The sequence below is a fragment of the Anabrus simplex genome, chromosome 11 (assembly GCF_040414725.1).
Source record: "Anabrus simplex isolate iqAnaSimp1 chromosome 11, ASM4041472v1, whole genome shotgun sequence".
In the NCBI taxonomy this organism is placed as follows: Eukaryota; Metazoa; Arthropoda; class Insecta; order Orthoptera; family Tettigoniidae; genus Anabrus; species Anabrus simplex.
In genome coordinates this window covers 75,644,279-75,669,755 of record NC_090275.1, presented here as the reverse complement: position 1 = coordinate 75,669,755, position 25,477 = coordinate 75,644,279, and the positions used below count along the sequence as shown (strand labels likewise).

General features: G+C 43.2%; 8 non-coding genes across 8 annotated transcripts; 6 read left to right on the top strand and 2 right to left on the bottom strand.

The window, feature by feature from the left end:
• The first annotated feature begins 2,072 nt into the window (after nt 1-2,072).
• Nucleotides 2,073-2,145, top strand: TRNAR-UCG (transfer RNA arginine (anticodon UCG)). The gene has a single exon. It is a non-coding gene; the product is annotated as a tRNA-Arg (tRNA).
• Nucleotides 2,146-10,207: 8,062 nt separating this feature from the next.
• TRNAR-UCG (transfer RNA arginine (anticodon UCG)) lies at nt 10,208-10,280 on the top strand. Its single transcript has one exon. It is a non-coding gene; the product is annotated as a tRNA-Arg (tRNA).
• Nucleotides 10,281-12,025: 1,745 nt separating this feature from the next.
• Nucleotides 12,026-12,098, top strand: TRNAR-UCG (transfer RNA arginine (anticodon UCG)). Its single transcript has one exon. It is a non-coding gene; the product is annotated as a tRNA-Arg (tRNA).
• Nucleotides 12,099-13,715: 1,617 nt separating this feature from the next.
• On the bottom strand, nt 13,716-13,788 carry TRNAR-UCG (transfer RNA arginine (anticodon UCG)). The gene has a single exon. It is a non-coding gene; the product is annotated as a tRNA-Arg (tRNA).
• A 2,181-nt stretch (nt 13,789-15,969) lies between these two features.
• On the bottom strand, nt 15,970-16,042 carry TRNAR-UCG (transfer RNA arginine (anticodon UCG)). Its single transcript has one exon. It is a non-coding gene; the product is annotated as a tRNA-Arg (tRNA).
• Nucleotides 16,043-19,445: 3,403 nt separating this feature from the next.
• TRNAR-UCG (transfer RNA arginine (anticodon UCG)) lies at nt 19,446-19,518 on the top strand. Its single transcript has one exon. It is a non-coding gene; the product is annotated as a tRNA-Arg (tRNA).
• A 2,617-nt stretch (nt 19,519-22,135) lies between these two features.
• Nucleotides 22,136-22,208, top strand: TRNAR-UCG (transfer RNA arginine (anticodon UCG)). The gene has a single exon. It is a non-coding gene; the product is annotated as a tRNA-Arg (tRNA).
• A 1,773-nt stretch (nt 22,209-23,981) lies between these two features.
• TRNAT-UGU (transfer RNA threonine (anticodon UGU)) lies at nt 23,982-24,053 on the top strand. The gene has a single exon. It is a non-coding gene; the product is annotated as a tRNA-Thr (tRNA).
• The last annotated feature ends 1,424 nt before the right edge of the window (nt 24,054-25,477 follow it).

The following is a 25,477-nucleotide window of genomic DNA, read 5'->3' as shown; positions in this document are numbered from 1 at the left end:
TCTATGATTTCCTTAAAACATAGCCTGCGATGACGCGACCGCGCGCGTATAATAATAATAATAATAATAATAATTGACATTATTACGGTCTAATAGAATATTTAAAGGTCATGAGTGTAATTATTGCTGTGCTTATAAGTTATTAATATGTGCTATTTTGAAGTAGATGTGACCTGGAATATTGGTCGTGGCTTGAATGTCCACAGATTTTGCATTTACTGTTATTGGTAATTTTTGAGACTTGTAAATGGATCTTAAGATAGGATTTTATTTGTGTGTCCATTACATGAGTCAATTAAGGAAGAGAATGTGTTTTTAAACATAATTTCTTCTTGTGCAGCACATGTTGGTCAATAATTTGTGATAATGAGAGATTAAAAATAACGTAGTCGTGACTCATAGACCGTATGCGCGAATGTTTATTTATCTGTGACTGTAGGCAGTTCTATGGAATTTTTAGTGACGATTTCTACTACAAAATTATTCTGGAACATCGTTGTGGAACTTATTTCATTGGAAAAGTGGTAATCCTGTCACAATCACACGTCAGACGTTTGTAATGATAACCCTTGTCTGATATGGTCATCGAGAGAAGTTCTCATGTTTCAGATAAAATTTAAAAATAAAAATCAAAAGATAGGATTCGATAAATTTATTTAATAATATTAACGTGGACCAAAGCTTGAATGTGAGATGGATGAATGATTGATTTTATTTATAATTGTGATTTCCATGGTTATATTTCGTCATGTTGTGTGTACGCTGAGCGCGTAAAGTTTCGTTTATTTTGTTGTTTTGTGGCGAGCATATTTGGCTCAATTATGAATCTTTAAGTGATTTTATGACGAAATAAGATAGATTAGGATCTTTGCTTCGAGAAAAAATACTTAAGCAAGGATCGCGTCAATGAAATAAGCTCACAGAATGTAAAATGTTTAACGCTATAATGCGAGAATTTTAAGCCTTTATTGTGAGTTGTGCACAACACTAGGACAATTGACGTAAGAATAAGAATCAAATGAGTTAGATACTTGATTTCAAAATAATTTTGTTATATAATTTGAAGCTTAAATAATTAATTGAAATAATATTCAATTAATAGAAGGGAGTTATTGGATTTTCATGTGACGTAGAAATTTGACTTACAATTTAAATGAATCGCAGAGTATTGTCAATTTAAATTATAATTCAAGAAAAGGAAGAATAATTCATATTTTGAGATTTTGAGATAGGTTTTTCTCAAATAATAATTTGTTTAATTTCTTAGGACGATTTATTAAGGCTTAATTTCGTCTGTTTACAGAATTCAAATTAATGGAGAATTGCGGAAGAATTCCGGCAGGGAAGAATTATTTAATTTTATTTCAAGATTTTGAAAATATTTCTAGAACCTGGAAAGTGCTAATATTTATTTTAATAAATGTTAAAACCCATTTCTTTTTAGTGTTTTCATTTGTCGTCAGTCCTTAGATTGTCCCTGACCCCTATAATTTAGCGTCGCCTGTAAGCGAACGTTCCGCCTCTGGGAACTTTTGCTTACCGGCTGAGCTGCCCGGCAAAACGGGGGCAGTACCTTACTTAGGGCAACACCACTTAAGGTGCTTAAGGCCATGGCCGCATCCTTCCCTCTTCCTTGTAAAGCCCTTCCAATCTACCAGCGTAGCAGGTGAGGCCGTCTGGGCGAGGTATTGGTCATTCTCCCCAGTTGTATCCCCCGACCCAATGTCTCACACTCCAGGACACTGCCCTTGAGGCGGTAGAGGTGGGATCCCTCGCTGAGTCCGAGGGAGAAGCCGAACCTGGAGGGTAAACAGATGATGATGTTGATGATGATGATGATGATGATGATTTAAAAAATGTAGAGAACCATATAAAAGGCCACCGACAGTGGGGTTCGAATGTACCATCTCCAGAATTAGATTGTCATCGTGGCATGAATATCGAAATAAGATAACGACGCTTACTTCATCTCGTATCATTGAGTTAGATGATCGTCGTGCAGAATGCTGTTCTTGCAACTTTAAAGCGTCAGAGTCTTTCACATTCTTTGCTAGAGGGCACTGGAAATATATGACTGTGTGGCCTAACGGATAAGGCGTCGGACTTCGGATCCGAAGATTGCAGGTTCGAATCCTGTCACGGTCGTTAATTTTTACCTTCCGAGAATGTAAAGCGAGGGTACATTCTCCTGAGATCCCGTGCCCATTTGAATGGACATCGTCGTATTCATTCTAATAATCATAATATTCGGCTGGACATTGGACGTAATACTGTTTCTCAGAGTTACATATATGTATATATATCGTATGGCTTTACAAGTAGACAAAAAATGTAATATCAAATGGAAATGTCCAAATTTGATAACCAGTCAAGGGCACTCGGAGTCACTTGGTGTAGAAGCCTCAGATTTCCGTTAAATTCTCGAAGTGGGCACTCCATAACAATGCGTATCATTGTCTGCTTCTCCGCTCCGCAGTCAGCAGATGAACGGACACCCCATTTCCTCAACATGTAACCAAACCTCCCTTGACCCGTTCTAATTCGGTTCAGCTTCGACCAGGTTTGACGCGGCATTTGGAATCCTTCAACCTTCTTTTTTGGATCTTGAACCAAGTGAGCGTTGCTAGGTGGATGTTCATGCCAACGTTATCGCCACTCGGAGGTCATGTCGAAAGAACTGATACTTTTAAATTCAGTCCAGGGTGGTTTGCGTGATTTCAGACGAGTTGTTGGTGGGTCCTGTATGGCATTGTACAACGGAGAGTTCTTATGAGAAAAGATCTTCTTGAGCAAGTTTAGCTGCTTTCCTCCTTACATCTTGCGTGGCAATATTAGCTAAGACAGGTAACCACTGAATGGGAGTAGATCTGACAGTACCAGTGATAACTCCCATGGCTTCATTAAGCTGGACATCAATCATTGTTGTGTGAATGCTGTTTTGCTATACATGAGCACAGTATTCACCATCAGAATACACAAGAGCGAGTGCAGCAGAGCGTAGAGTATTGGCGTCCGCACCCCAGCTGTTTCCGACAATCATGCGGAGTAGATTCACGCTGGAGCCAAGTTTTTTTTTTTTTTTTTTTTTTTTGCTAGGGGCTTTACGTCGCACCGACACAGATAGGTCTTATGGCGACGATGGGATAGGAAAGGCCTAGGAGTTGGAAGGAAGCGGCCGTGGCCTTAATTAAGGTACAGCCCCAGCATTTGCCTGGTGTGAAAATGGGAAACCACGAAAAACCATCTTCAGGGCTGCCGATAGTGGGATTCGAACCTACTATCTCCCGGAGCCAAGTTTCTTAGATAACGTGATGCACTGCTGTTTGAATGTCAAGGACCGATCCAGAGTGATTCCTAGATATTTTGGATTGTAGTTATGCGGTACTTTGGTTCCGTCGAAAGTCACACGTAGCTTCCTATGAGCTCCCTTATTATTTAGATGGAATGCAGTGACCTAAGTTTTATTTGGCTTGGGTTGAAGTCTCCTTTTATGGAAGTAGTCACTCAATTTCGTCAGATCAATTGTCAGTACATTCTCACAGTGAATAAGATCTTTACTCCGGAAGACTAACGCTAGGTCATCTGCATACTGGATTTTCAATGAGTCAGTGTCTAGCATATCATGAATATACAAGTTAAACAGAACCGGGGCCAGAACTGATCCCTGAGGTAGGCCATTGTTTAGAGTCCTCCATCTGCTAGATTGTCCATTCAGAAACACCTTAAAGCGTCTGTCAAAGAGCATGCTATTCACTTGAAACGCCAGCTTTTGACATGGAATGATTTCAATAAACTTCGACATCAAGCCATCCCTCCACACAGTGTCACAAGCTGCTGTAAGATCCACAAAAACTGAAGCTGATCGGAGACCTCGTTGAAATCCAGCTTCAGCTAGAGTTGTCAATGCTAAAACCTGGTCGCAACAGCTGCGATGTTTCCTAAAGCCACCTTTTACAACAGGGATGGTTTGATCAATGGCGTTTTGAATGCGATTTACAATAAGCCTTTCTAGTAGCTGATAGGTCATGCTGAATAGAGATACTGGCCGGTAGTGAGAAGCATCGGTTCCGTCTTTGCCTGGTTTCAGGATGGCAATTATCTTAGCCTGTTTGAAAAGCTTTGATAATCTTCCAGTTCGTAGAAATTCATTGAAGAATTTCATTGAACAATTCTGTTTTATCCTATGGCTTTAAGAAACTCTGGATATACGCAAACAAAGCCAACAGCTTTATTTACCTTTAGCATATTCAAGGCTATAACAAGTTCCTCAATGCTGAAATCGCCTGAGTAGTCAGGATGTGGTGTTAAATTGGATCTATTTATATACAATTCATTTCTCACGATTCGTGTATGTGCCTTGTCATAGATTTCTCGTAATCTTCATTAGTCTGGATGCAACAGCATTTTCATACACACGTGGGACTGTGCTTGACAGCCTTGGATCTGTACCAAGTTTTCTTATAAGGTTCCAGGCTTTGCGACTAGGATGTGTAAAGTTAAGTTCCGCCACTGTTTAATGCCATTTTTCTCTTCTGTTCTTATTGAGAGCTCTCAAAAGGTCATCAGCTGTTGTATCATCGTGAGATTCCTGATTTTTAGCATAAATATCATTGCATTCTTGAGACCATCCGGGGATGTATTCCTTCCGAAACCTACGTGGAATACAGTTTTTGGCATTAACTTTAATAGCATGCAGAAATCGTTATTAATTGGGTGGAAATGGGGGAATCCACTGAACGGTGTTATCAAGAACTTTCTGAAACAGTTCTCAGTTCGCAAGTTGAAAATTCCATCGATTTTGTGGGATGGAGGTGACTAGTGTAATTTCTGTACCATAATAAATAATGAGTGGCCTACTGTATGCTGGCTGTATGGGAAATACTTGATGACTTTTCGTTGTGTAATATCGTTATTTCCAGATTTAGATCCGATGCACATATCAGGGGAATAATCCTTTAACCATCTACTAGATCGGAACGTTACTGGATCTTTAGCGTTGTACAGAAGTTGAAGATTGTACAGATCAATTAATTCATTTAGAATTGCCCCACTGCCGTCTTCGTTCTGATATCCCCGTACATGACTATGGCTGTTAAAATCGCCGATATACACTACTGGGTGACTGAAGGATCCTACAGGAGGATTTGGCCAACTGACTTGTGGAGGTTTGTAAATATTTACTACAGTGGTGCCGGCAATCTCTACAGCCAAAACAAAGACATCTGCTGTTCTGTCTTGATAAGTTACTTTGTAGTCAGTGAGATGGGACGTGACATATGTGGCAATACCGTATTGTTCATCATGTATGGCTCCAGCCAGATCATAACCATACAGTATATACTTCCTCTTCTCTAAGGATCTGTGTCATCCTTGGTGTGGGTCTCCTGTATTGCTACTACATCTACAGTATTCTGCAGCATAAGGCGTGAGAGATATTGACTCTTAGCAGTTGAAATTGATTCAATGTTCAAGTGACATATCCGTAAGTTGTTACCAATGGAAATTGATGAGTGTTCCGTGTTTGGTTGGTCCTGAAAAGGACTATGCATAGACAAGTTCTCTTGCATACTTGTTGCTGTGTAGCAGCACATTTGTGGAAGAATCAGCCGATTAAACCATTGCCCAGGGAACGCCCGATTGCATTATCCACAATCTTCTGGGAGGCTTCTTCTTGATCCCCTTAGAATTCCATGAAAAGTGATGACTGACTGAAGGGAAAAATCAAGTAATAAAACCTCATATTATCATGTGCTCTGTATAATATTAGTTCTTTTTTTGGCCAGTATTTCATTTTAACTGATTATTTTAAAATATACATTACAATAGCAAGTATTTGTAGCAATTATGTAAGTGATTCCAATGTCTTCTTTGCAATTTTTTAATTAATTTTTGACAAAATTCTTGTGGCCGCCACTGTGGTGTAGTGGTTAGTGTGATTAGCTGCCACCCCCAAAGGACCGGGTTCGATTCCCGGCTGTGGCACGAAATTTGAAAAGTGGTACGAGAGCTGGAACGGGGTCCACTCAGCCTCGGGAGGTCAACTGAGTAGAGATGGGTTTGATTCCCACCTCAGCCATCCTGGAAGTGGTTTTCCATGGTTTCCCACTTCTTCTCCAGGCAAATGCCGGGATGTTACCTCACTTAAGGCCACGGCCGCTTCCTTCCCTCTTCCTTGTATATCCCTTCCAATCTTCCCATCCCCCACCAAGGCCCCTATTCAGTATAGCAGGTGAGGCCCCCTGGGCGACGTACTGGTCATTCTCCCTAATTATATTCCCGACCCAGAGTCTGAAGTTCCACGACACTGCCTTTGAGGCGGTAGAGGTAGGATCCCTCGCTGAGACCAAGGGAAAAACCGGCCATGGAGGGTAAACAGAAGAAGAATAAGAAGGAGATGAAAACAAATTTCTTGTATCACGTTTTGTTGTTTGATATTTATGCACCTGTATGTTTTCTCGATTTCCCTTCATTATTTGTAAATTGATTGATATCTATTGAAATTCATCAAATAATGGTATAGGCCTATTACAAATTGAGCTATAAATAAGTTCACTTGCTTTTTTTACCGAAGGAAGACCCAAAGTCCATTTCAATGGACAGTTCTCATTTAAGCCCTTGTGCATCAATATTAAACAATAACACTTTTTGTTAACCTATTTCAGTATGTATAAACAAGCTTCGTTGGGTTTCAGGGGGACGTACAAGTACATTGGGGACTTCGAGGGCTCTGGGACCGCTACGGTAGCTGTGAAGGCCTTTCAAGAACTCTGAAAAGTGGTAGCCAAAGGGGCTCTGGTTAAGACGCAGCAGGTCGTTATGCTATTTAGGTTCCAAAATGGGTATAAAAAATAAGTAAATAAATGCAATGTAAATGTTAATCTTATACCAGTTGTACTGTATTATTTGAAGTAATTCCACATACTGTATATGAGTTGACTTTGTTTGCAAGTACAGGAGATATTACAATTAGAATTTTGTAAACAATATCAATTTATTAAGGATGAGCTGAGTGTTTAATAGAAAAAGTTGTTAGCGTAAATTGTATAATATTGTATTCTAGGAAATTATTCTTCTTCTCTTGTTAATTTATACATTTAGTGCTTGACAATAACGCATTTTAGTGTACCATTTGCTACCGAGGTAGACACCTCATTTTCATATAAGGATATTTTGATTTTTGATTTGATGAACGCACTGTCGGGTTGCTTCTACCTACGACTATACTATTGTCTGTTGGGCCGATGCCACGGTGCGGCGTAATGTAGGCCTAGATGTTCTTCTATGCTCAGAGTATTACTGTCGTGGAAAAAAGTAATAGACACCTGAGTTAATACGTTAATAAAACGTTTGTCTTTTGTCCCACATAGAAACAAGCTACACCTAAATTCAGCTTATTTTATTCTACGTTTAAGTAATGTGGAGTAATATTTTATACCGTACGCGGTTAAAATTTGAATGTACGTTGAACAAAACAGTTGTTGTTTTAGTCATCAGCCCATGGACTGGTTTGATGCAGCTTTCCATGCCACCCCATCCTGTGCTAACCTTTTCATTTCTACATAACTGCTACATCCTACATCTACTCTAATCTGCTAGTCATATTCCTATATTGGTTTATCCCTACCGTTCTTACCACCTACACTTTCCTCAAAAACCACCTGTACAATACCTGGGTGTCTTAAGATGTGCCCTACCATTCTATCCCTTCTTCTGGTCAAATCTAGCCAAATCCATTTCCTCTCACCAATTCGATTCAGTATATCTTCCTTCATGATTCTATCCACCGATATAACCTTCAGCATTCTTCTGTAACATCACATTTCAAAAGTTTCTATTCTCTTTCTTTCTGAGCTAGTTATCGTCCAAGTTTCACTACCATACAATGCCACGCTCCACACGAAAGTCTTCAAAAACATCTTTCTAATTCCTATATCAATGTTCGAGGTAAAAAATTTCTTTTCTTAAGAAAGGCCTTCCTTGCTTGTGCTAGTCTGCATTTTATGTCCTCCTTACTTCTGCTATCGTTAGTTATTTTACTACCAAGTAACAAAGTTCATCTACTTCATTTAAGACTTTATTTCCTAATCTAATATTTTCTGCATCACCTGACTTTGTTCGACTGCACTCCATTACCTTTGTTTTGGTCTTATTTATTTTCATCTTGTATTACTCCTTCAAGTCCGCCTCTGTGGTGTAGTGGTTAGCGTGATTAGCTGCCACTCCCGGAGGCCCGGGTTGGATTCCCAGCTCTGCCACGAAATTTGAAAAGTGGTACGATGGCTGGAACGGGGTCCACTCAGCCTCGGGAGGTCAACTGAGTAGAGGTGGGTTCGATTCCCACCTCGGCCATCCGCGAAGTGGTTTTCCGTGTTTTTCCACTTCTCCTCCAGGCAAATGCCGCGATGGTACATAACTTAATGCCACGACCGCTTTCTTCCCTCTTCCCTGCCTCTCGTTTCCTATCTACATGACAGGCCCGTATTCACCACAGAGTAGCAGGTGAGGCCGCCTGTACGCGGTACTGGTCCTCCTCCCCAGTTATATCCACCGACCCAAAGTCTCACTCTGCGATGTAAGTTCCCTCGCTGAGTCCGAGGGAAAACCATTCCTGGTGGATAAACAGATTAAGAAAGAATTTAATGTGCGGGCCGATGACCTTAGATGTTAGGCCCCTTAATACAATAAGTATCATCATCCTCTTAAATGTAATGTACAACGGCTATATGTTTTATAAGCAGATAAAAAACAACTAGGGCGAAGCCATAAGCTTTTGTCATAAGAAAAAGTCATCCGCGTTTGCGGGTCAAATTTTAATATTGCAAGTATTAGAGTATAACGCAGCCCGGAAGGCGGTTTCGTTGCGCAGAGAGAGAGACAGAAGTATGAGGTGCGGTGATGCCAATTTTGCTACTCATAACAGCACGAATGTGTAAACATTTTTTCATCCAGTTATACCTTGAATTTCAAAGCGATGACCTATGTTTTACGTGGGCTTAAATGTTTAAGTCTAAATTAATTTTTAATATCAAACCCCGAGAAAGTGTTGAGGAAAATTGTCTAGATATTAAGGAAGACAAATGGACGGTCCAGTTTCAATGCCGTAGGATATTCGCCGTTTTATATATATATATCAAATATTGTTGTACGCAGAACATTTTTATTGAAATCATCGAGGTCCGTCACTGGCTTCTTCCTCTTAGAGTTCTTCCCTGGCGACCTGAACAATGCATTATTCTTATTTCCGTAGCTTGTTTTACCCACTGTACTGTTCGCAGGCCGATACCGCACGCGAGTGCTGTCTTCTTTTGAATCGTGGCAACATGGCGTTTCTCACCTTCCCCGCCACTGAATGCCTGCTGCATGCTTACAAAATACAAATACACTCTAAATACTATTTCCCTCGTCTGTCGATGGAATACTTGTATTTTTGCTCTGCCTGGATCTATCGTACACACGCAAACAGTTCCCTAAATTCGTTGATTATGATATTTACAAATAAAACTCGAAACATTCACTCGTGATCCGCTTAAACAGGCGCTCTTACTGAAATGATTCTATTGGCTCAGCGGAAAACACGTCATACTACCAAGCGCGTGAATGTTACTGCGCAACCCTTTTCAAACCGCCTTCCCGGCTGCGTTCTACTTCTAACAACGTACCAGGGTTTCTCAGTCTCCTGTCGCGTATACTTCGTGCGAGGCTACACGACAGGCTCACCTCTTGATGAGAGAGGTGCCAGTCAAGGTACAAGAGGGCAGGTAGTTCCGTCTGGCTCAAACACCCTTCGACCATTTCGCACAATTCCGATTACATTTTCAAATATCTGCAGTGGTTATGTGGGTAGTGTGGCCAATGTAAGTATTCAAAGAAGAACTGGCCCTGGTAAAGAATCCTACTCATACTTATCCTCTTCTTGGAGTTCGGTAATTTTGATAGTCCTGAGTTTTAAGACTCGTGAATTCTGAGACGATACGGGTCGCAATGCAGACCTTTGGAGCCAAGGGTCCAGCCTTATTCACTGGTACGGCGAAAGCCGACCCGGCAAACACCGTCCCGTCCTCATCGTCGGAGTGCATAAAATCTGAAGAAGAGTACAGACCGACAGGCCAGTTCGGACTACAGTAGCAGGCGCACAGTGAAGAGGAATACTAACTCAAGTTACCATTGTTCTACTCTGTAGGTTGATGGGAGCGGTCGCACCGGCAGAGACCGTGTGGCCTAATGGATAAGGCGTCGGACTTCGGATCCGAAGATTGCAGGTTCGAGTCCTGTCACGGTTGGTTATTTTGCATGGCAGAAATGTGAAAATGTTCAAATTCACTTTAAGAAAGAGTGCATGGCTTCGAATTGGTAAAGGATAAATTCCAGCTCCTAACTCCTTTCTTTCTTTCTTTCTTTCTTTCTTGTTAATCCGTCTACACTTCAGGGTTGGTTTTCTCTTCTCGGACTCAGTGAGAGATACCCCCTCTACCGCCTCAAGGGCAGTGTCCTGGAGCGTGAAACACTGGGCCGTGTGTACAACTGTGGAAGAGGACCAGTACCGCACCCAGGCGAGCTCACCTGCTATGCTGAACAGAGGCCTTGTGTGGGGGATGAAAATAATGGAAAGGACAGACAAGGAAGAGGGAAGGAAACGGCCTTGGCCTTAAGTTAGGTATCATCCTGGAATGTGCCTAGAGGAGGAGTGGGAAAACCATGGAAAAGCATTTCGGGGGTGGCTGAGGTGGGAATCGAACCCCATCTTCTCAGTTGACCTCCCGAAGCTGAGTGGACCCCGTACCACTTTTTAAATTTTGCGGCAGAGACGGGAATCGAACTCGTGGCTCTGTGCGTGGCAGCTAGTCACAACAACCACTACACCACAGAGGAGGACCCAGCTCCTATTTAATGTTCAAAATAATATCATATTACTAAGTTTTGGATGTTGAGGAAAAGTCACATCTCTTTTGTGAGCTTATTTTACCAGAAATCAAAAACCAAACCAAGGATGAGACTGAGGCATGTCAATGGAAGTAACACATTTATTCTATCCCATACCAGAATACATATTTCACTTTAAGCACTACATACCGCCAGCAAAGGCATTTATATTGCTTATAAATGCATTTTCCGTCCATTTTTCCTGTTTCGATCATATTTCGTTCATTTTAATTATATAAGGACACATTTGGTTATATTTTGAACATTTTTGCTTAAATTGAGATATCTCTTTTAACAAGGTATAGGCAGACTGAGTGGCCTTCTGATCCCAACTTAGCAGGTTCGATCCTGGCTCAGTCCTCTGGTATTTGAAGGTGATCAAATACGTCAGCCTCGTGTTGGTATATTCACCGGCACGTAAAATAACTCCTGTGGGACTAAATTCCGGTACCCCGGTTTCTCCGACGTAGAGACGTGGAGAAAATAAACATTACTAATAAGTAGGCCGTGGATTATTTTTAAATGTATATGTTGAACGTTAGTGCATATTTTGAGCGTTAGTGCATATACAGACATATTTTTCTCTTATGTGTGATCAATTATCCAAGATTTCTGAACAAAATTAAAAATCTAATGAACTCCGTATGCTCTATATCCCTTGGCAACATAAGAAGCATTCCTTGAACAAGGAAAAAGGTTTCATTCTCGCAATACAACCAGCTAGACAACAGCTATTTCCTTCTCTCTGACATTCCTTCCTCCTCCTTACAGTAGCTTCCCGGGGTTTGCTTAAACAAGTGCGTTCATCTGTTAACTTGCTCTTCGTCTATTGCAGTGTTCCACCAGAGTAAACTGTAAAAATGCCTAAAGTTTTTGCCAAAAGAATGTTGAGAGCAGTCAGTGCCAGTGTAGAAGTCCGTCGACGCAGAACGATCATTTTCAGCTTATAAATTAATTCTGGCCGACAACGGAAAGTCATTGTCTCCTGAAAACATTGAAAAACTGCTGAAACCTACTGCCATGCATCATTTTGCAAGGATTTATTTTATGTTAATCAATTTAACACTGACTTAAAATTAAATAATGCTTCTGGTCAGTGTGAGGAGACCGTGTGGCCTAATGGATAAGGTGTCGGACTTCGGATCCGGAGATTGCAGGTTCGAATCCTGTCACGGTCAATCAATTTGCATAGCAGAAATGTGAAAAAGACCAAATTAATTTAAAGGAATGTTTGGCCAAGAAACAGCACATGGTTGCGGATTAGTTAAATATAACTTCCAGCTCCTAATTAATTGTTAAAGTAATATCATATTACGTATGTGGTGAAGTATTACTCTGTATACTCTTCTGAAGTCAGTTATAGTTCCGGATTAACGGGTGAGTTGGCGGTGCGTTTAGGGGCGCGCAGCTGTGAGTTTGCATCCGGGAGATAGCGGATTCGGCTCACTGTCGGCAGACCTGAAAGTGGCTTTCCGTGGTTTCCCATTTTCAAACCAGACGAATGATGGGGCCGTACCTTAATTAAGACCACGGCCGTCTCCTTCCCACTCCTAGGCGTTTCCTATCCCAACGTCGCCATAAGACATCTGTATCGGTGAGACATAAAGCAAATAGAAAATAGTTCTGAATTTAAAACAAAACTCGTTGTTTCACGTGATTCATGATAATGTGACCATAGCCAGGGTATCTCCGGTTTTGTGTAGAATTCGAATCACAGGAACATGATTTTTATTTCAACAATCATAAATCACCGCCCCTCCGTAGAATTCTAAATTATTAATATTCTTTACTTTTTTTATTTTTCTTAAAGCATTTACCATCCAGGGTTGGTTTTTCCCTCGGACGCAGCGAGGGATCCCATTTCTACATTCTCTACCGCCTCGAGGGCAGTAACCTGGAGCGTGAGACATTGGGTCGGGGGGATACAACTGGGGAGGATGACCAATACCTCGCCCAGGCGGCCTACCCTGCTATGCTGAACAGGGGCCTTGGTGGGGGATGGGAAGTTTGGAAGAGATAGACAAGAAAGAGGGAAGGAAGCGGTCGTGGCCTTAAGTTAGGTACCATCCCGGCACTTGCCTTGAGGAGAAGAAGGAAACCATGAAAACCACTTCCAGGATGACTGAGGTGGGAATCGAACACTCCTCTGCTCAGTTGACCTCCCGAGGCTTAGTGGACCCCATTCCAGCCCTAGATCCACTTTTCAAATTTCGTGGCAGAGCAGGGAATCGAACCCGGGCCTGCGGACGTGTCAGCTAACCACACTAACCACTACACCACAGAGGCGGACCACTTCCATTATTAACGTCTAAATTCAAACCTCATACTTGGAGAAGTCTTCCTCATGAACAGTCGAGATTTTCTTCTGAAGACGCAGAACAAAGTTCTATGCGGATCGTAAAGAATTTCACAGCGGGCGAGTTGCCGTGCGGTTAGTGGCGCACGGCTGCGATCTTGCATCTGGGAGATAGTGGGTTCGAATCCCACTATCGGCAGCCCTGAATAGGGTTTTCCGTGGTTTCCCATTTTCACACCAGGGGTTGTACCTTAATCAAGGCCACGACCGCTTCCTTCCAACTCCTAGACCTTTCCTATCCCATCGTCGCTATAAGACCTATCTGTGTCAGTGCTGCGCAAAGCCCCTAACAAAAAAAAAAAATAAGAATTTCACCTTATTTTCTTACCCGGTCATATGCCCATAAGCCTATATCATGTCTATCTCATTCCTTGTTTCTGTGGTAACCGCTTCAGCGACACCTTGTATTGTTCTGGCTTACCCACTAATGTAAAATGTACGACCGTGACAGGATTTGAACCTGCAATCTTCGGATCCGAAGTCCGACGCCTTATCCGTTAGGCCACACGGTCATATGCCACGGCAATGCTTTACAGCGGATTTCTACTCTCCACGCGGGTTATGGTAAAGAAGATGACCATATTTTAATGTACATATAGTATAGGGTCCGCTTCTGTGGTGTAGTGGTTAGCATGATTAGCTGCCACCCCCGGAGGTCCGGGTTCGATTCCCGGCTCTGCCACGAAATTTGAAAAGTGGTGCGAGGGCTGGAACGGGGTCCACTCAGCCCCGGGAGGTCAACTGAGTAGAGGTGGGTTCGATTCCCACCTCAGCCATCCTAGAAGTGGTTTTCCGTGGTTTCCCACTTCTCCTCCAGGCGAATGCCGGGATGGCACCTAACTTAAGGCCACGGCCGCTTCCTTCCCTCTTCCTCCCTCGCTGAGTCCGAGGGAAAAACCGAACCTGGAGGGTAAACAAATGATGATGATGACATATAGTATAGACTAAGTGCACTCACCAAGTGATTAGCTTGATTATTAAGGGTATACTCGCGTCTAGTTGCCCTATTAATATACCGCACTAAGGATGGAATGGAGAAGAATTTGTGATGACTGTGAAATTTCTAACTCTAAAATAACCTTTTAGGTTCGACTGGATCGCCACTAGGTTTTCACCTAGGCGATTGTGTGGTTCAAATCTAAATCAAAGCAATAGAGATTTTTGAAACGGAATGTCACGTATCATTGAAATGTATTCCCCACTCCATACACACTCAACATTTCATAGATTCGTCTCGGGCTGAGTGGCTCAGAAGGTAGAACGCTAGCTTCGTGGGCCCGCGGCAGGTTCGATCTTCGCCAAAGTTCGATGGCATTCTAAGATATTCGAATGCACCCAGCCTCAAGTGGGTAGATTTACTGGCACTTAAAAAGGAATCCTGAGAGATTAAGCTGGCAGCATCGCAGCCTCTCCGAAAAACTTAAAAGTAGTAGTTCTTTGTACCCTTCCCGAATTCTGGTTGGATCCTCAACAGCTTCACTATCAGCTGTCATAGATGGCCCAGGCATCACTGAAGAGGCTTACTGGAGAAATGAGGAGTAAGGTAGTTTCCCGTTGCTTTCCTCACCGACCCAGAAGTTGAAATTGCCTATCATCAGTCTGCCAATCCCACTGAAATGTGCGCACCAACCTACCAAATGACCGACATTTTCACACCATTCATAACAAGGACTGGCTGCATAAGGAATGACATTATTAGTATCGCCCATTCCTCACTCACTTTCACACCGTCAAAGCCAAGGATGAGTCTGAGACAGGCCAATGAAAGCAACACATTTTTTGTTCTAGCCCATACCAAAAAACCGAGTGCACTGTAGGTACTAGGTCTTGCCTGCAAAGGGAAGGAAAACTATTATTATCAATATAGGTCCGCTCACTATGTAACATTCAAATAATTTATCAGTAAATATGTTAGTATGATTAGTGAGCTATTTCACACACACACACACACACACACACACACGCACACACACACACACCCATAATATGGAAGTACCTGCTCACTTCCAGGATGACTGAGGTAGGAATCAAACCCTCCTCTGCTCAGTTGACCTCCCGAGGCTTAGTGGACGCCATTCCAGCCCTCGTACCACTTTTCAAATTTCGTGGCAGAGCAGGGAATCGAACCCGGGCATGCGGGCGTGGCAGCTAATCACACTAACCACTACACCACAGAGGCGGACCACTTCCATTATTAACGTCTAAATTCAAACCTCATACTTGGAGAAGTCTTCCTCATGAACAGTCGAGATTTTCTTCTGAAGACGCAGAACAAAGTTCTATGCGGATCGTAAAGAATTTCACAGCGGGCGAGTTGCCGTGCGGTTAGTGGCGCACGGCTGCGATCTTGCATCTGGGAGATAGTGTGTTCGAATCCCACTATCGGCAGCCCTGAATAGGGTTTTCCGTGGTCTCCCATTTTCACACTAGCCAAATGCAGGGGCTGTACCTTAATCAAGGCCACGACCGCTTCCTTCCAACTCCTAGACCTTTCCTATCCCATCGTCGCTATAAGACCTATCTGTGTCAGTGCTACGTAAAGCCACTGGAAAAAAAGAAGAATTTCACCCTTTTTTCTTACCCGGTCATATGCCCATAAGCCTATATATGATGTCTATCTCATTCCTTGTTTCCTGGTAACCGCTTGAGCGACACCTTGTATTGTTCTAACTTACCCACTAATGTAAAATGGATAACCGTGACAGGATTCGAACCTGCAATCTTCGGATCCGAAGTCCGACGCCTTATCCGTTAGGCCACACGGTCATACGCTAGAACCATGCTTTACAGCGGATTTCTACTCTCCACGCGAGGTATGGTAAAGAAGATGACCACAACTAGTTTAATTATAGACCCTCTTAAATGTTATTAGATATATTCGGACCTTGTAGTACCGAACATTAATCATCATCATCATCTGTTTACCCTCCAGGTTCGGTTTTTCCCTCGGACTTAGCGAGGGATCCCACCTCTACCGCCTCAAGGGCAGTGTCCTGGAGCTTCAGACTCTTGGTCGGGGGATACAACTGGGGAGTATGACCAGTACCTCGCTCAGGCGGCCTCACCTGCTATGCTGAACAGGGGCCTTGTGGAGGGATGGGGAAGATTGGAAGGGATAGGCAAGAAAGAGGGAAGGAAGTGGCCGTGGCCTTAAGTTAGGTACCATCCCGGCATTCGGCTGGAGGAGAAGTGGGAAACCACGGAAAACCACTTCCAGGATGGCTGTACCATAAGTCACCGTTTGTAGCGCAGATATCTAGGCGCGATATGACTGTCGTTTGTTTCTTTCTCGCGGACGACGTGATCAAATGTTGCCCTAGACTGTCAACTTGTCAGCATAGTAGGAACTCCTAGTAGGGAGAAGATGATTGCTGGAACACGACGGAAAAAAAAAAAAAAAAAAAAAAAAAAAAAAAAAAAAAAAAAAAAAAAAAAAAAAAACAGACATGTACGACGATTGGTATAATGGTGGGGGCGATTGTTGTTTTGATGCCAGTCCAATGGTTTTGTCACTAGCTGGACCTAACCCATCCAGACCAACGGGTTTGTCAGTAGTCGGCATGCGTAATTCATTCAGTGGTTATGTCAACTGCCGCACCTAATAATGTTGCTTTTTCCCTCGGACTGAGCTCTATCGCTTCAGGGGCAGTGTGCTGAAGCGTGAGACTTAGAAAATATCCTCGTGATTAATTGCCAGTGGGGGCCAGGGTTCGATTTCCAGCTCTGCCACGAAATTTGAAAAGTGGTACGAGGGCTGGAACGGGGTCTATTCAGCCTCGGGGGTTCAACTGAGTAGAGGTAGGTTCGATTCCCACCTCAGCCATCCACTTCTCCTCCCGGCGAAGGCCGGGATGGTACCTAACTTAAGGCCACGGCCGCTTCCTTCCCTCTTCCTTGCCTATCCCTTCCAATCTTCCCATCCCTCCACAAGGCCCCTGTTCAGCATAGCAGGTGAGGCCGCCTGGGCGAGGTACTGGTCATACTCCCCAGTTGTATCCCCCGACCAAGAGTCTGAAGCCTTTGAGGTGGTAGAGGTGGGATCCCACGCTTAGTCCGTGGGAAAAGCCGACCCTGGAGGGTAAACAGATGATGATGATGATGATGATGATTATCATCAGTGTTTCATTTGCATATTTTGTCATTGGAGATATCCACATATCCACATATGTAGGTATGAGTAATTTGTTTTGTACTGGGAAAACATTGCTATATTGGACTCTGGTAATTTGTATGACTCATGCGGACATCCCAGTCTGATGAGTTGAGCTTGTTATTGTACTAGGAAAGTTCCATGACTCATGTGGAACACCCGAGAGTTTGTTTATAACATGGGACCAAGGAGAAGTTCAGGCCATGGTCTTGACAAGAGGATCTACTATGATTGGCTGGCGAGGATCTATCTCGGCATATCATCTGAGACGAAGGGAGAAGCGGATGTTTATATAAACTTGGACATCACAGCCGAAAAGAATCAAACTGACACACTGCACGGGAATGAAGTAGTGCTGATACACGGTACTGGAGTGAGAGTGCTGCACTATACTGGAGTGGACTTCAAACGTTCGTGGAACGTAGTCTTGTTATGTTCGTGGAAAGTGGCTGATCGACAACTTAAATATTGTATCACTTGTGGCGGCCTGGCAGTATATGTTGGTGAAAGCTATCTCAGACTTTCCATAATTTATGTTCAGGATCGACAAGCGTGTGTTACTCAAATGTGTATATCTTTACAACAAGTGTTTAAGTCTGTGAACACAGTATTACGTGGTACAGTATCTGTGTGATGTTATAACTGCCGATTATGAAAATCGACAAGTCGTATTGATACAGAGACAGTGAAGGGTATTTATCTACATATATGTACATTGTTCATCGGACTATCTACAAATGGTAGCTTAGTTCTCGCTTTCGTTTTCCCACTGTTTTCATTATTGTTGTTGTTGTTGTAAATATGGAGTCTTCCAGCAATTTTTTTGTGTGTGTGTGTATTATAAGTGTACCTTGGTGTGTTGATGAGGTGCTCATGCACGGATTTTATTAAGAATATAGTTAGATATTTTAGAATCAGTGGAGTTATTGACGAACCTAGGTGCAGTTCCTACCTATTTAGTCGTTTTCAGAAGGGTAGGTAAGGCCTGAAGCAGATATACCAGAACGCAGCATTATGTACACGCCCTGGGATATAAAGTTTATCATGCTCTATCTAAATTCGAGGGATCCATTCTGGTGAACTCTGGCGCCCATACTACGGACATTTTGATTAACTATTTTTTTAAATTTAATTTATTTCAAGTATTTTATCAAGTTTTTGAGTAATATCATTTATTTACATATTTTTATTTATATATTAGTCATGATTTTATTTATTAGTATTCATAAAATTGTTACACATTTACACTGCCATTGAGGCGGTAGAGGTGTGATCCTTCGCTGAGTCCGAGGCTATCGTAGTTGTAAAGTAAAACATATTTTATTTTTAAGATTAGATGTGAAATTCTTGTTGAACTTTCTTTTCTTCTTAATCTGTTTACCCTCCAGAGTTGGTTTTTCCCTCGAACACAGGAAGGGATCCCACCTCTGCCGCCTCAATAGCAGTGTCCTAGAGCGTGAGACATTGGGTTGGGGGATACAACTGGGAGAATGATCAGTACCTTGCCCAGGTGGCCTCTCGAGGGAAAACCAACCCTGGAGTGTAAACAGATTAAGAATTAAATAATATTCTCTATACTTAGTAATTAGCAAGTTAGTTACAGATCTCTCGGCATTTTTCATTCTGTGTTGAACCACCACCCATTTTGAGCCTGAACAGCGTGGGTGGGTAAAAGTTTTCATTCTGCACCTGGATGTGGTATGCCAGGCCTCCTAGATGGTATCTCCTGAGTGCAGGGGAATGGAAAACCACGGAAAACCATTCTCAGAACAACCGACGATGAAAACCAGCCCTCTCCGATTCCCGAATGCAGAGCTGCGGAACCACGGTCAACCCTTGTTCATTGATGTGGCGAAAGCCGACTCCGCCACTGCGGAAACGTCTGCATCGTCAGAGTGTACACGATCTAAAGATGAATGCTGACCGACAAGCCAGCATAAAGCGTACAGTGAAAAGGAATTCCCACTCATGCTACTATTGTTCTGGATATACCTTGAAGGTGACAGTTGTGCCGCTAGTGACCGTGTGGCCTAATGGATAAGGCGTCGGACTTCGGATCCGAAGATTGCAGGTTCGAGTCCTGTCACGGTCGATTATTTTTCATAGCAGAACTTTCTAATTGAGCGAATTAAGTTAAACAAATCCTTGGCCAAAGGGAGCACATGACTGCGGATTTTCAAGAGCTAAGGTCCAGCTCCTAATTAATTATTAAAATAATATCCTCTTACTAAGTTTCGGATGTTAAGAAAAAGTCATGTCCGCCTCTGTGGTGTAGTGGTTAGTGTGATTAACTGCCACCCCCGGGGGCCCGGGTTACGAGGGCTGGAACGGGGTCTACTCAGCCTCTGGAGGTCCAATGAGTATATGCGGGTTCGATACTCACCTCGTCAGTACTGGAAGTGTATTTCCGTGGTCTCCCACTTCTCCTCCAGGCAAATGCCGGGATGATACCTAACTTAACGCCACTGCCGCTTCCTTCGCTCTTCCTTGGCTATCCCTTCCAATCTTCCTATCCCCCGCAAGGCCCCTGTTCAGTACAACAGGTGAGGCCGCCTGGGCGAGGTACTGGTCATTCTCCCCAGTTGTATCTCCCAACCCAATGTCTCACGCTCCCGGACACTGCCCTTGAGGTCGTAGAAGTGGGATCCATCGCTGAGTCCGAGGGAAAAACCAACACTGGAAGGTAACCAGATTAAGAAAGAAAGAAAGAAAGAAAGAAAGAAACTCACAACCTGACTTTTAACCCCGTTTATCACCGTACCATTGACTGCTGTCCGTCTCACAACACTTTCAAAGTCTTTTTGTAATCGCTCACTGTCTTGTAACTTACATTTATTACGCTACAGGCAACAGTGTAACATTCCACATAAAGCTTTAACTCTGATTCCATCAGTGAACCTCAGAGCCATGTGATTTATCACAATATATCTTCTGCTTGATTAGATGCTCATGTGATATATTTCAGAACAAAGTGGTGGAGCCAGCAATCATTCACATATCACTACATTATTTTACATTTTGAAAATATTCTTCCTGAAAAAACTCATTACACTAGTGCTATTCTACCTCATAATTCTAAATGTATCTAACAATGAAAAGAATACCTAGCTTAGTTTAAGTTTCTCTCAAATATATTTTTACCAACTGGTTAATTATCATCATCATCATCATTGTTTACCCTCCAGGTTCGGTTTTTCCCTCGGACTTTGCGAGGGATCCCACCTCTACCACCTCAAAGGCTTCAGACTCTTGGTCGGGGGATACAACTGGGGAGTATGACCAGTACCTCGCCCAGGCGGCCTCACCTGCTATGCTGAACAGGGGCCTTGTGGAGGGATGGGAAGATTGGAAGGGATAGGCAAGGAAGAGGGAAGGAAGCGGCCGTGGCCTTAAGTTAGGTACCATCCCGGCCTTCGCCGGGAGGAGAAGTGGATGGCTGAGGTGGGAATCGAACCTACCTCTACTCAGTTGACCTCCCGAGGCTGGGTGGACCCCGTTCCAGCCCTCGTACCACTTTTCAAATTTCGTGGCAGAGCCGGGAATCGAACCTGGGCCTTCGGGGGTGGCAGCTAATCACGCTAACCACTACAGCTCATCTTAAATACCAATATTAGCCTTACTGATTTTAAAAACTCGAACTGAAAGGAGATTTTCTGAGCACAAATTAAAAATGAAAATGTGTTCCAACATTTTTATTACAGGAACATTATGATTCACATAAGGAAGAAGACAAAGGAGCTTGAATAATAAGCATATATGAATATAACAGTTAAATAGGTAGTTTGATTAGTGTTTTCTAGTGCAAAGTAGGAGACAGCCTAGTCAAACTTCTCTGGAACGGCATACTTAACAATTCTTTTATTATAAAGGAGATGTGAAAACATGTATAATGATATCAATAAATCATTTTTCTGATAATTGTTAACAATCTGAAGCCATAATTTGACCTAAAAATAGATAGGATTACAAAGATTTATCAATCATATTTTTCGGATTCTAGGCCCGTGTTTATCGAAATTTTAATACGGGTACACAGTCTGTAAGAACAAAATGTGCGCTTTTTCAGAGTAGCTGTTTAATTCTTATGAACTGACCCCAATGAAATGAAAAACGCCAAGAAGAAGAAGCCTGAACATTGAGAATGCCACGTCCATACATCCCTGAATCCACCACTCTGTAGCCCATTCTCGATTATGGTAATTTTATAACATTTCAATTTCTACTCACTTATGAAAAGAAATACCATATCCTTTCTGATACCGATCTGTGCAATTGAAAGCTGCACAAGAGGTCACCATCGTGAATATTTCTCCACTCCGCACGTACGGATTCACTTAGGCCTTCTCTCCTTTAATATCGCCAATCAATGTAAGCTCGCACTTATCACTAAAAATAGTTGCCAATATTACAAATTATCATTTTATCACATAAAACAACCACAGATCCGCTAATCGATAGGAATCACCATGAAAAACACACAAGAAACTGTAAATAACACCACGTGTTAACCATCCATTCAAAACTGAAGTGCCCGCAACATGGCGATGCGCGAAGATCTTCAATTTTCCGCATAGCACCAGCGCGCTCTGTGAGTCTAGATAAGTAATATTAAAGTCTTTGGCCAGCACAAGGCGTACAGTGATAAGGAATTCTCACTCACGCTACCATTGTTCTAGACATACCTTGAAGGTGAAGCTTCTGTCGGCGGGGACCGTGTGGCCTAATGGATAAGGCGTCGGACTTCGGATCCGAAGATTGCAGGTTCGAGTCCTGTCACGGTCGGTTATTTTTCATAGCAAAAATTTCTAATTGGGCGAACTAAGTTGAACAAATGCTTGGCCAAACGGAGCACATGGCTGCAGATTTTCAAGAGTTAAGTTCCAGCTCCTAATTAATTATTAAAACAATATCCTCTTACTAAGTTTCGGATGTTAAGGAAAAGTCATATTTTTTCCCTGTACGCATTTTACCAGACATCTCAAAATTAAATGTGAATGAGGAGTCCCTCAGACCCGTTTAAAGCAAGTTTACATCGTTTATAAATGCATATTACGTCCATTTCCATTATTTCGGTCATATTCTGCTAATTTTAATGATATTCGTTTAGATGTACTTTGAACATATTTGCTTAAATTGAGGCGATTTTTTAACAAAGAACATGTTATCTCCGCCGAGTTTCGAACACCGGATTTCCAAATCCTGTAGTAGGTATGTCAATCATTATTTTCACAGAATACACGAATCGCAGGCTTAGAAGGCTTGATTCCGAGGACGTCTCTTTTTGAAACATGTTACACTATTACATACCAGGCGGCTGACGAACGCCGTACTTTCTACTTATAAATGTCCCGCATGCAGTTATGATGAATGGAATATCTACTAGTCCGCCCCTGTGGTGTAGTGGTTAGTGTGATTAGCTGCCACCGCCGGAGGCCCGGGTTCGATTTCCGGCTCTGCCACGAAATTTGAAAAGTGGTACGAGGGCTGGAACGGGGTCTATTCAGCCTGTGGAGGTCAAATGAGTAAATGCGAGTTCGATTCTCACCTCGTCCATACTGGAAGTGTATTTCCGTGGTCTCTCACTTCTCCTCCAGGCAAATGCCGGGATGGTACCTAACTTAAGGCCACGGTCGCTTCCTTCGCTCTTCCTTGTCTATCCCTTCCATTCTTCCCATCCCCCCTCCCAAGGCCCCTGTTCAGTAGAGCAGGTGAGGTCGCCTGGGCGAGGTACTGGTCATTCTCCCCAGTTGTATCCCCCAACCCAATGTCTCACGCTCCAGGACACTGCCCTTGAGGCCTTGGAGGTGGGATCCCTCGCTGAGTCCCAAGCAAAGACCAACACTGGAAGGTAACCAGATTAAGAAAAAAAGACAGAAAGAAACTCACAACCTGACTTTTAACCCCGTTTATCATCGTACCATTGTTGCTGTACATCTCACAACACTGTCGAAGTCTTTTTGGAGTCGCTCACTGTCTTCTAACTTGTTTTAATTACGTCAGCCTCGTGTCGGTAGATTTACTGGCACGTAAAAGAACTCCTGCGGGACTAAATTCCGGCACCTCGGCGTCTCCGAAAACCGTAAAAGAGTAGTTAGTGGGACGTAAAACAAATAACATTATTATTATTACTAACTTGTTTATTACGCTACAGGCAACTGTATAACATCCCACATAAAGCTTTAACTCTGATTCCATCAGTGAACCTCAGAGCCATGTGTACCTCTGTTTCTCAATGTTTTCGTCTTACTGACATAGAACCGAACCTACGTTCTTGCGGGTAGGCTAAACCGAGCACGTCTTTACGCGTTCGGCCAGATAAAAAGCCCCTGGTAATGGTGAAAGTTCAGGTCTCTCTATGACCAACGTCATATCTGACATTCTCTCAGATACAATGATAAAGACTTACAGGTGGACGATAATGAAATAATCTTGGACTTTATTGTTTCCAAATAAGATGAAAGGTAGCCGTGAGTCACAACATGGCATCAACACACAGAGATTAACGCTGGAGTACTATTTACAGGGTCTAGTATATTGAATACGACTGCGAGCAAAGCCTCTTTAGCTCAGTGGCAGAGCACTGGTCTTGTAAACCAGGGGTCGTGAGTTCAATCCTCACAGGAGGCAGTTCATTTTCCTCTCATTTTTATTAAGAAAAATTGCTATTGTTGTTGTAAAATAATATATTATTTTTTCTTTCTTTCTTCTTCTTCTTTATCTGTTTATCACCCAAGGTCGGATTTTTCCTCGGACTCAGCGAGGGAACCAACCTCTATTGCCTCAAGGGCAGTGCCTGAGGATTCAGACTCTGGGTAGGGGGATACAACTGGGGAGGATGGCCAGAACTTCGCCCAGGCGGCCTCACCTGCTATGTTGAACAGGAGCCTTGTGGGAGGATGGGATGATCGGAGTGGATAGCCAAGGAATACAGAAGGAGGCGGCCGTGGCCTTAAGTTACCTACCATCCCGTCATATGGCTGGAGAAGAAGTGGGAAACAACGGAATACCACTTCATGGACGGCTGAGGTTGGAATCTAAACCCCTCTATTCAGTTGACCTCCCGAGGTTGAGTGGACCCCATTCTATTCTTCGTACCTGTTTTCAAATGTCGTGGCAGAGCCAGGAATCGAACGCGGCCCCCGGAACTGGTAGCTAATCTCCATAACCACTGCACCACATAGGCGGGCTGTTTTTTCGTGTAGGGGAGAAATATTTTTTTATCACTCTTCCTATCTATTTCTTTGTATTTCATCATTTCTGTGCACTGTGCCTACTGGCACGGGCAAGAATACATTTATTTTTATTATTTATCTATCTCATTGTCCGCCTCTGTGGTGTAGTGGTTAGGGTGATTAGCTGCCACCCCCGGAGGCCCGGGTTCGATTCCCGGCTCTGCCACGAAATTTGAAAAGTGGTATGAGGGCTGGAACGGGGTCCACTCAGCCTCGGGAGGTCAACTGAGTAGAGGTGGGTTCGATTCCCACCTCAGCCATCCTGGAAGTGGTTTTCCGTGGTTTCCCACTTCTCCTCCAGGCGAATGCCGGGATGGTACCTAACATAAGGCCACGGCCGATTCCTTCCCTCTTCCTTGCCTATCCCTTCCAATCTTCTCATCCCTCCACAAGGCCCCTGTTCAGCATAGCAGGTGAGGCCGCCTGGGAGAGGTACTGGTCATTCTCCCCAGTCGTATCCCCAACCAAGAGTCTGAAGCTCCAGGACACTGCCCTTGAGGCGGTAGAGGTGGGATCCCTCGCTGTGTCCGAGGGAAAAGCCGACCCTGGAGGTTAAACAGATGATGATGATGATCTATCTCATATGGCACTTCTTCTTCTTCTTTATCTGTTTATCACCCAAGGTCGGATTTTTCCTCGGACTCAGCGAGGGAACCAACCTCTATTGCCTCAAGGGCAGTGCCTGAGGATTCAGACTCTGGGTAGGGGGATACAACTGGGGAGGATGGCCAGAACTTCGCCCAGGCGGCCTCACCTGCTATGTTGAACAGGAGCCTTGTGGGAGGATGCAAGCTCACAGCCGCGCATGAATGATGTTTG